We start from the raw sequence: 11628 nt of genomic DNA, 5'->3' as shown, positions 1-11628 counted from the left end.
TGAAATCATTCAAATCAACCAACTCTTTGCGAATAAGAATGCGCTACAGAAGAACCTTAGTCTTTATGCATTAAGGAGAAATTTTGAATTCAAGGTCAAGAAGTCAGATAGAGTCCGATATGAGTTGTATGTGCAAACAACAATTGCATGTGGTGAATGCGTGCTACCAAGCTACATGGTGATAATACAGAGGCCTTCATGATTAGGGCTGTCAAGGATGAGCATATTTGCTCTTTAAATATCATGAAAAGGGATCATCGTCAAGCAACAAGTTCAGTTATCAGAGACATCATCCAGCCAATGTTTGATGGGATTTCACGGCAATACAAACCCCGAGATACTGTGCATGACATTCGCTCTAATTATAGAGTAAACACAAGCTACAACAAAGCATGGGCCGCTAAGGAAGTTGAACTATCAGGTTTGTGGGGCACGCCAGACGATTCATATGCAAAACTTCCTTTATGGAGTCTCGTTTTGAAGAGCAAAAATCTGGGCACGTTTACTGGAATTGAAACTGACGATCAAAACAGATTTTTATATTTTTTCATGGCACTTGGAGCTAGTATTAAAGGGTTTTAGCATGTGCGGAGAGTCATAGCTGTCGATGGAACTATGCTGAAGAATAGATATAGAGGTTTATTATATATTGCATCATGTTTGGGTGGGAACAATCAAATTTATCCACTTGCTTATGGAATAGGCCCTGGGGAGATGGATGCGGTTTACACGTGGTTTTTTGAGAGCTTTAAAGAAGCATTTGGGGATGATCCGAATATAGCTTTTATATCGGATAGACACAAGAGCATTGCAAAAGCGATACGTATAGTTTTCCCTAATAATCAACATGGCCACTGCACATATCATCTTGGTACAAATTTACATGCTAAGAAGTTTAAAGGTAATGTCAATACGATTATATCAACTTTTAATGATGCAGCTAGAGCATATATTGTTGAGGATTTTGATAAGGCCATGTAGCTTTTAGAAGGGGTTAGTATTGAAGTTGTACAATATCTCAAGGATGCAAATCCTGCAAAATGGGCTAGATCACATTTTCCGGGCAATAGATACAACATAGTGACAACTAACATCGTAGAGAGCATGAACTCTGTGCTTTTTGATGCTAGGAATAAACTTGCTTTGCCATTACTAGATCACATTCGTGATGTCTTGCAAAGGTGGTGGTATGAACGTCAAACTAACACAGCTGCAATGCAAACTCCTATTACTAATTGGTTGGAAAATATCATGCAAGAGCGCTCAAATAATGGCAGAGGCTTACGTGTTATTCCATTGAACTTACATGAGTTTCAAGTTGTTGGCCATGGCGTGTTCGTTGGAGTTGTTAACTTAGAAAATAAGATGTGCTCATGCAAGGAATTTGACATTGATGGATTTCCTTGTGTCCATGCCATTGCAGCATGTAAGCATCAACATAATTCTCCATATATCCTTTGCTCGGTGCATTACTCAGTTGACTCACTCCGTGACGCATATTCGGAAACAATATATCCACTTGGATATAAATGTCAGTGGCATGTTCCAGATGACATCATAAACTAGGTTGTACTTCCACCTTAAATTGGAAAACAGTCAGGAAGACCAAGAAAGAAGAGGATTCAATCTCAAGGAGAGGGGCATCATCAATATAGATGCGGGAGGTGCAAACAGATTGGTCACAGCAGCTGACCATGCTCGGCCGTCGTACCTCTTGATAGCACTACCAACCAACAGCACCATTGAACTGAAGGCCCATAAATTGCTCGATGCTATATTAAGACAATGGGGGCATGTTATGTGGTATGCGTGTGTATGCAATGTAGTCAGGAATGCAATTAGTTGCTCAACCGCGTAACATGTGTTTTGGCATAATAGACGTTGGTTTTATGTGTTCTTTTGTTGTCAAATTCATCTATCGTATTGTGCTGATAACATATCATTCTGTGTTCAGTTTTTGGTTCATTTGTTTGTAGGTTTCTTACTGTTGCACAGATGATATTACTGCCCAATGGTAATGACCGATGCATCGTCGGTAATTGACATTTGTACACCGTCGTAAAAGAATCACCACAATTCCATCCGACAACTTCAATCATGTGTGTTCCAACCAATAACATGCTAAATGTAGCATTATTAATGATAACTTCTGACAAAGTAAGAGAGAAAATGACATTAATAAGTGAAAATGTTCAATTTGTTTTTGCTTCAAACATTACCGTAGGTTTCATCTGTAATTACTAAAACCCCTATGGTAATCACATTTTACCAATATTTTGGCCCCCACAAGTCTCCTAATGTGTGTTAAAAGAAAAAACATGCAAAATATAGATTCTTAAATGATCCTAAGGAGAAAAAACCCTAAAATTTCTAAAAAAGTTCTCAAAATGGCAAAAAAATACGATTACTGTAGCCGTTGGTAATTACCGATGCAACCTTCGATAATCAACTTATACTCTTTGGAAAAATTACCATAGGTTTCATCTGTAATCACTGAAACCCCTATGGTAATCACATTTTATCAATTTTTTGGGCCCCACAAGTCCCCTAATGTGTGTTAAATGCAAGAACATGCAAAATATGGATTCTTAAATGATCCTAAGGAGAAAAAACCCAAAAATTTCTAAAAAAGTTCTCAAAATGGCCAAAAAAAATGATTATTGTAGGCGTCAGTAATTACCGATGCAACCTTATGTAATCAACTTACATTCTCTGGAAAACTTACCGTAGATTTCATTGGTAATTACTGAAACCCATATGGTAATCACATTTTACCAATTTTTTGGGCCCTACAAGTCCCCTAATGTGTGTTAAATGCAAGAACATGCAATATATGGATTCTTAAATGATCCTAAGGAGAGAAAACCTCAAAATCTCTGAAAACGTTCTTAAATTGGCAAAAAAAATATGATTACTGTAGCCGTCGGTAATTACCGAAACCCCTATGGTAAATACATTTTACCAATTTTTGGGCCCCACAAGTCCTTTAATGTGGGTTAAATGCAAAAACATGCAAACTATGGATTCTTCAACGATCCTAAGGAGAGAAAACCCCAAAAGTTTAGAAAAAGTTCTCAAATTGGCGAAATAAATATGATTACTGTAGACATTCGGCAATTACTGATGAAACCTATAGTAACCAATTTATACTTTCTGGAAAAATTACTGTAGATTTCATCGGTAATTACCGAAACGACTATGGTAATCACATTTTACCAATTTTTGGCCCCCACAAGTCCCCTGATGTGTGTTAAATGGAGAAAAATGCAAAATATATATTCTTAAATGATCCTAAGGAGACAAAACTCCAAAATCTTTGAAAAAGTTATCAAGTTGGAAAAAAAAAATGTTAACTGTAGACCTTCGGTAATTACTGATGAAACCTATGGAAATCAATTTATACTTTTTGGAAAAAATACTGTAGGTTTCATCGGTAATTACTGAAACTCCTATGGTAATGTGGTTTTATTAATTTTTTGGCCCCCAAAAACCCCCTAATGTGTGTTAAATGCAACAACAAGCAAAATATGGATTCTTCATTAATCCTAAGGAGAAAAAACCCCAGAAGTTTGGCAAAAAGTTATCAAAGTGTCAAAATTTTCCAAACTGCTGGGTTTTTTCTCCTTAAGACCATTGAAGAATCTAAATTTTGTATGTTTTTGCATTTAACACACATTAGGGTACTTGTGGGGGCCAAAAAAATTTGTAAAATGTGATTATCATAGGGTTTCGGTAATTACCGATGAAACCTACGGTAATTTGTACAGAAGGTATAAATTGATTACCGTAGGTTTCATGAGTAATTACCGACGGCTGCAGTAATAGTATTTTTTTTTGCCAATTTGAGAACGTTTTCAGAGATTTTGGGGTTTTCTCTCCTTAGGATCATTTAAGAATCCATATATTGCATGTTCTTGCATTTAACACACATCAGGGGACTTGTGGGGCCCAAAAAATTGGTAAAATGTGATTACCATAGGGATTTCGGTAATTACCGATAAAATCTACGGTAATATTTCCAGAAAGTATAAGTTGATTACCGAAAGGTTCGTCGGTAATTACCGACGGCTATAGTAATAATATTTTTTTTGCCAATTTGAGAACGTTTTCAGAGATTTTGGGGTTTTCTCTCCTTAGGATCATTTAAGAATCCATATATTGCATGTTCTTGCATTTAACACACATTAGGGGACTTGTGGGGGCCAAAAAATTGGTAAAATGTGATTATCATAGTAGTTTCGGTAATTATCGATGAAATTTACGGTACTTTTTCCGTAGAGTATAAGTTGATTATCGAAAGTTTCATCGGTAATTACTGACGGCTACAGTAATAGTATTTTTTTTGCCAATTTGAGAACGTTTTCAGAGATTTTGGGGTTTTCTCTCCTTAGGATCATTTAAGAATCCATATATTGCATGTTCTTACATTTAACACACATTAGGAGACTTGTGGGGCCCAAAAAATTGGTAAAATGTGATTACCATAGGGGTTTCGGTAATTATCGATGAAATTTACGGTATTATTTCTAAAAAGTATAAGTTGATTACCGAAAGGTTCATCGGTAATTACCGACGGATACAGTAATAATATTTTTTTTGCCAATTTAAGAACGTTTTCAGAGATTTTGGGGTTTTATCTCCTTAGGATCATTTAAGAATCCATATATTGCTTGTTCTTGCATTTAACACACATTAGGGGACTTATGGGGGCCATAACATTGGTCAAATGTGATTACCACTAGGGTTTTGGTAATTGCCGATAAAACCTACGGTAATCAAATTTTTGTGCCGATTGGAGAACGTTTTAGGAACATTTGGGGTTTTTCTATTTGGGGGCATTGATGAATGTATATTTTGCATGTTGTTGCCGGAAACATCCATTAGCTGAGTCTTTGGAGTAAAAAAATATGTGAATTGATATTACCGAAAGTGTATCGGTAATTACCGATGGTGAATCGGGGATTATCGATGCACCATCGGTAATCATCTTTGCTTTAATTTTTATCACAACCAAGGGTCTTCTTTTCTTTTTTTTTTCTTTTTTTTGTCAACGGTTATCATTACTAAAGCTAGGTTCAGCATATTAAGATAACATTAGTATAGGGTGTCATAACATTAAACATACGATCTACATTAAAAGTTTATTAAAGTACAAATCAACAGCATATTTTTTTCTAAAAAACCTAATGTGCCAAATGAAAGATTCTCCTCACTGCTCTTGTATTCAATAAATTTCAAAGCATAGATGCCACAATCACCCCTGTAGAATAGCATTAATGATTAGCATTAATGAAAACCAACCACGTGTATTTCCACATGTAAGCACAATAAAACAGCAGCAATAGAAGTGGTTTGAAATGACAACATATTCATACCCATTATCTTGGCGGGGTGCATCTTTGATCATGGTCATCGTGAATGGCTCTAAAGTGGGAGGCACGTTCGGAGTCTTCTCGTAATATCCCCCATCCCTCAAGAGGTAAGGCAGCATATACATAAGGCATTCCGCATTGTTCAACTCTTTATTCTAGACATATTTATTTCCCATATTTGGATTGTACAAATCAATATGTCGGGCCTTCAAGTCCACACATGCTGCCAACCAATGGGCGCCTCCATTGTTGACAGGGATGTACACCTGCAAATTAGAAAATAACCTTATTATCCACAAATTGGGAAACTTAGTGAGAATTTTTTTAAATATATGTAGGGACTTACATAATCACATCTCCACCATGGCACGCTAGGTTTGGGTGACTTCCCATGCACATAGCTACGAAAGGTCAAATCTCATAAATATGTGCTTCGAGATGCCCCCCATATGGGAAAACGCCCTTTGATGGATGACTGCTAAATAATGAAATAGATACAATATAAAATGTCATCAATATAACATTAAGCGACGCAGTAACATCCTATTATCTTACCCAAAATAACACGTCTAATATGGCACAGGTGTGGGTGAACATCTTCTCATTCTCAAACCACCTTTTTCGTATGAAATACAAAATAATGTCAATATGCTGCAAAACCACATTAAAGGAAATAAATAACAAGTGCGAGGTGATAAATAAAACATCATTCCAAACGTAGGAACATAATGATTTAAAGTATATAACTTACATCGGAAGTCAACCATCCTTCAGAGGTAAGTAGCTCAACAAAAAATTTCTTCCCCACCGTCATATAAGATGTACACACGGTTGCTTCGTTCGGTGCCACCCTATACCACTCATCGAACACCCTCTCCTTTGATGCATCGATATGTTGATTAAGATTAAATTTGACCTTCTTCTTAGACGGGTCGGTGTAAGGAGAGATGATGTGATGTGACTGGTGGTAAACTCTATCTAATCGGCTTGTATCACCAACGTTATGCGTCCAATCTTCCACCTCAATCTCAGCTGAAGCACCGATATCCCACCCCAAATGCAAAGGCCGATATGGCACCAAAGCCCAAGAATCGTCCACATAGGGTCCTCCAGGTATGATAGGCTAAAACGGTGTAGTACAATCATCATCCTCCTTCCTACCATTGGAACCGTCTATGGGTGCCTCAAATTCTTCGGCTTGCTCTTCAAATGACGATGCCACAGGGGATGATGGTCGCATCGAAGATGACGGTGAATGGCTATGCACATGATGTTCGGCCTGCAAAACACAATGGTTATTTTGCAGTTTCCAAACCCTAACAACAAATAATTGCTGAATTACAATATATAATTTAATAATGCTGAAACCTTAAAGTATACTAAGTTGTTTAAATGATACCTAATGCTTTTGTTGGTCAATAACAGAACTAAGCATCTTCCTTAACGATGCCATCTCTTTATTTAATTCATCAAATTTTGCCTCCAAGCAAGCAAGTTAACCAATATCAATATCCAAAACATAAGTCAATATATATTAGTACAACATATGAAATACAAATTTGAGTGCAAGTAACAATTGCATACCCTGAAATTAGCATCTGGAGGGCCACTAGAATGCTCCTCAGCTTTGGACGCATCTTTAGCACCAACGGTGGCTATCGGTGCTACAAGTGGTGGTGCTGTATAGCGAAATTCATGTATGTTCACTGCTATTGTTCGCCAGTAATCCATAGTCTTCTCCTCATCGGTAGCATGGAACCTCCAGTGCACAACATACTACATGAAATGAAGAAAGGAAAAAAATGTAAATTTGGAAACTGACTTTGGTAATGTAGCTTAAATGTAGTCGTACCATGTAGTCTAAAAAAAATTTGCCTTACATTGCTATTTGAGGTGAACCAATTATGGACAGCAAAATGGTTTGGTTGACTTGTAGCATGCCATCTAAGGATCCTCAGACAATGGGTTTCCCGCCGCTCGCAAAATTGGTTACCAAAATTAAGAATTGCTTCAAACCCCCACAACTAAAAACTATAAATTATAGGTTATTAAATATAATTTTTAAGTAAACGCTACATATATTAAATATATTATCGTACCTGAAACGCCAATGAAAAACCTTTTAGGTCATACGACTGTGATTTATTCTTTACTGCACGTCCTCTATGCTGGAATACATTGTGGAATGAGTTGATCGTCTCCTTGTAGCTCAGAATGCCCCAAGGGTAGGAATTAAATACCTCGATATTAGCAACCAAATCAATGAATTTTCTATTTATTTGAACCCTCGGATACATTCTGAGTACACCATGACCACATATCATCAAGTATCAGAAGCAATTCTATGGCCATATTTTCATCTTCATGGATGTGAGAGCATTGTAGTTGGACAATTATTTCGCAACAAACGTGACTTACAGAATAAACTGAGTATCTATTACATGTGTGCAAATAAGGAGTTCAAGGTGACACGGTCAACTACACAACGATATGAGGTTGTATGCTTGGAAAATACTTGTAAATGGCGACTACGTGCAACCACATTTAAAAATGGAGAAATATTTGTTGTGAGAAATTTTGATAATGTACACAGTTGCTTGTTAGATATTGTGCATCGAGAACATAAGCAGGCCAGTAGCCGGGTTATCGAGCAATGTATCAAATCTAAATATGAAGGAATTGCACGTGTTTACAAACCCAAAGAAATTCAACATGATTTTTTACAAAAATATGGATGAATATAAGCTACAACAAAGCATGGAGAGGTAAAGAGTATGCACTTAACAGTGTAAGGGGATCTCCAGAGGAGAATTTTGTTAAGTTGCCTATCTACTGTTATGAGTTAGTATCGAAGAACCTTGGGACTCTTACACGTATCAAAACAAACGATAATAACAATTTTGTATATTTCTTTATGGCCATTGGAGCAAGCATTAGGGGATTTATATCTCATATAGGACCCGTGTTGGCTGTTGATGCGACTACATTGAAAGAGAAATACAAAGGGTACATGTATGTTACATCGGGCATGGATGGCAATAAGCAAATATATCCTTTGGCTTTCGGCATTGGAGATGGAGAGAACGAGCAAGCATATACATGGTTTTTCCAAAACCTAAAAGATGCTATTGGAGATTTTCCAGATTTGGTGTCTGTGAGTGATTGATACCCCGCTATTGAAAAAGCATTATGCAAAGTTTTTCCCAATGCATACCATGCGCTGTGCACGTACCTTATAAGCAGAAATATTAAAGTAAATGTACATGCGAAAGATGAAACAATAATACAATGTTTCATGCTCGCAGCTAGTGCATATTTGGTTGAAGATTTTGAACTTTATATGGGGCAAATTGAAGCAAAAAACAGTAGGACTGCCCAATACATTCGACCATGTGATCCTACAAGGTGGGCACGTTTTCTTTCTCTATGTAGAAGGTACACTATCATGACCACCAATATTACAGAAAGCTTGAATGGTATTTTGCTAGATGCTAGAGAGATGCAAATAGTAGCATTAATTGAGCACATACGGGATTTACTGCAAAGGTGGTTTTATGAGCGACGTACTGCAAGTGCAAAATTGACGAAGCCTGTGACTGACTATATGGCAGAGCAGCTTAAACTCCGAAATTTGGAATCTATCAGACTACGTGTGAAGGCCGTTAATATGCATGAATTTCTTGTGGGAGGTGGGAGTTTGAGGGGTATAGTTAATCTCCAATAAAAAATATGCTCATGCAAAGTCTTCGATTTTGATTAATATTCTTGTGATCATTATATTGCCACTTGCAGAGAACGCAAAATTGCTCCTTATGGCATGTGTTCTCATTACTACACCGCGGATGCATATCGTGCAGCTTATTCTGAGTCCATTTACTCTGTGTTAGATGAAAAACAGTGGCATGCTCCGGATGACGTGGCAAGTTGTATTGTTCTTCCACCGAGATGGATACGTAGGTGAGCCGGTAGGCCGAGGATGCAATGCATACCATCCGATGGTGAAGATGTTATTGGACGTAGATGTAGTCGATGCGGTGATGTTGGACATTATAGGCAGAGATGTACGAATCCATTGTCTTATGCTTCAAATTAGGAAGTTTTAATTTAGTGTTATGGTTTAATATGTTTTGATAATTATTTCATATCTTGGATATTATATTTTCGACTCAATGGTGGAAGATTTATTAGCAATTTTTTTTTTTTAAGAATTTAATCCCAAATGAAAAAGGGCTTTCTTGAGTTGATTTTAAATCTTTAGTTTACATCTCATCTTATAAAATGTCCAAATGATTTTGAAAAGAAAAACCAATATATATCATTTTTTTTTCTTCTTTAAAATGGTTATTGATTTTAAACGTCAATACATTTTTTGTTAAATCCATCTTCATCTTATATAATATTTGTCTCCACTCTTAATTTTTTTACCCCACTATTAACTTAAATAATCTATTAGAAATTGATTTTCCAAGTGGAGGAAATTAGTTTCCGATAGAAGTAAATGTTGTTTCCAACAGGAGGAAAACTATTTCCACTGGAGAAAAACTTTTCCCCCTGATGGAAAATTATCCAGATGCTTCAATTGGTCTCCATATGGGATTTCCGATTGGAGGAAAATTTTTCTCCCGAGAGGAAAATTTTTCTGTCTGGAGGAAAAATTTTCCGGCAAGCAAAAAATTTTACAGAATCTGCAATTGAGCTCGTAATATATTTGTGCATAATAGAATTCTAATAAATAAATATGGCACATTTTCTATAAGGTCAATTATCCTTACATTAATAATATATTGTTATCTTCGTTAAATGAACATTATAAGCCACCATTATCTTTACAATTAACAGTCTAATATAAACATTTCCGTCATATCGAATAACACAATATCATAAGCATGGCTCATAATGACAAATGTTCAAAATTAAGCAATTTATAAAAAGATGACTTATCATCTCTAAATAATCCATTATGAAAATTATCAACAATTCTGAAACACCATTCAATGCAGCACAAATAAAGGTTCAACGACAAGTTCATTACATTAAAGCGGAATTAGTTTGCATAATATTTTCTATTTTGTTCAGAGAAGCAACTTACATTAATGGGGAACAAACTGCCACCAATGCTTCTCTATCTATTTATATATCTCTCTCTTTCTCTATCTCTATAAGTGTGTGTGTAATTTTCTCCACATACACTTGTAACTCTACGAACGCAAATTTTGTGCTTCAATTTTCTGCTTGGTCCATCATTTGCTCCGACAATGCTGAAAAATATAGAAAATCAATATTAGTAACAAAACTTAAAAATTTATGTATTTCTTAATTTAACTAAAATGAGTTAACTAAACTGAAACGAATTTACAATAAAACATTTATTAATTAGTTGATACGTGCCAAGGAAATTTATAGATTCTAGCTTCTATGAAAGAATAAAAAGCATCAAATACTTAAATAATAGTACAAAAGCAATCAGCTTGTCATAGACATTTCCAAAATGAGCAAAGAATGAACAGAAATAATAATAATAATAATAGAAATAATAATAATAATAATAATAATAATAAGAAGAAGAAGTAAACCAACTCCATACAAGCAAAATAAAAAATAAAAAGTAACCGAGGTAGGAAAAGACCGAAATTCATTGAAAATAGAATAAAAAATCTAAAGCCATTAGATCTAAAATGACTATATTTTAAATTTTCTATTAATTTGAGAGGAAAAAAAGAAAGAAAAATAATTCAAAGTTATAATTTTCACATCTTCGGGTAATACTCTCTGATTTCATTAAGATAAGAACAAAATAATAAGCTAAAAGAATTATATGTCAAATAACTTATTCTTATATACTATTACCAAAAAGCACTTTACTCCGATACTTTAATTAAGGTTCAATTTCACAAGCAATTGACTTTCAAATATTCTATGATCCTTTCATCAAATTTCCCCAAAAAATAAAAATATTAATAAAAATAAAAAAGCTTTTGTGGACCATGGTCCATAGATAATATAACACGTGGCTTAGAGTGCATCAAAAATAATAATTAGGTGAAAAAATTGCAAGTTTAAAAAGGAGATTGACAGGGTCTAATACAGCTCTACTCAATGAGTTTATTCATTATTCTCTCGGTGTGTCTTAGTATGAGACCTGCAGATAATGGGTTTGTGCAAAATGGAATTCTAATAAACATGCCACATTTTATAGACAGTAAATTAGTTATCTTTATATCAAAACCCATCATTATCTTTGATAAATGAACATCAA

Source organism: Ziziphus jujuba, chromosome 10 (assembly GCF_031755915.1).
Source record: "Ziziphus jujuba cultivar Dongzao chromosome 10, ASM3175591v1".
Classification (NCBI taxonomy): domain Eukaryota; kingdom Viridiplantae; phylum Streptophyta; class Magnoliopsida; order Rosales; family Rhamnaceae; genus Ziziphus; species Ziziphus jujuba.
Note: the sequence above shows the minus strand (reverse complement) of the source record.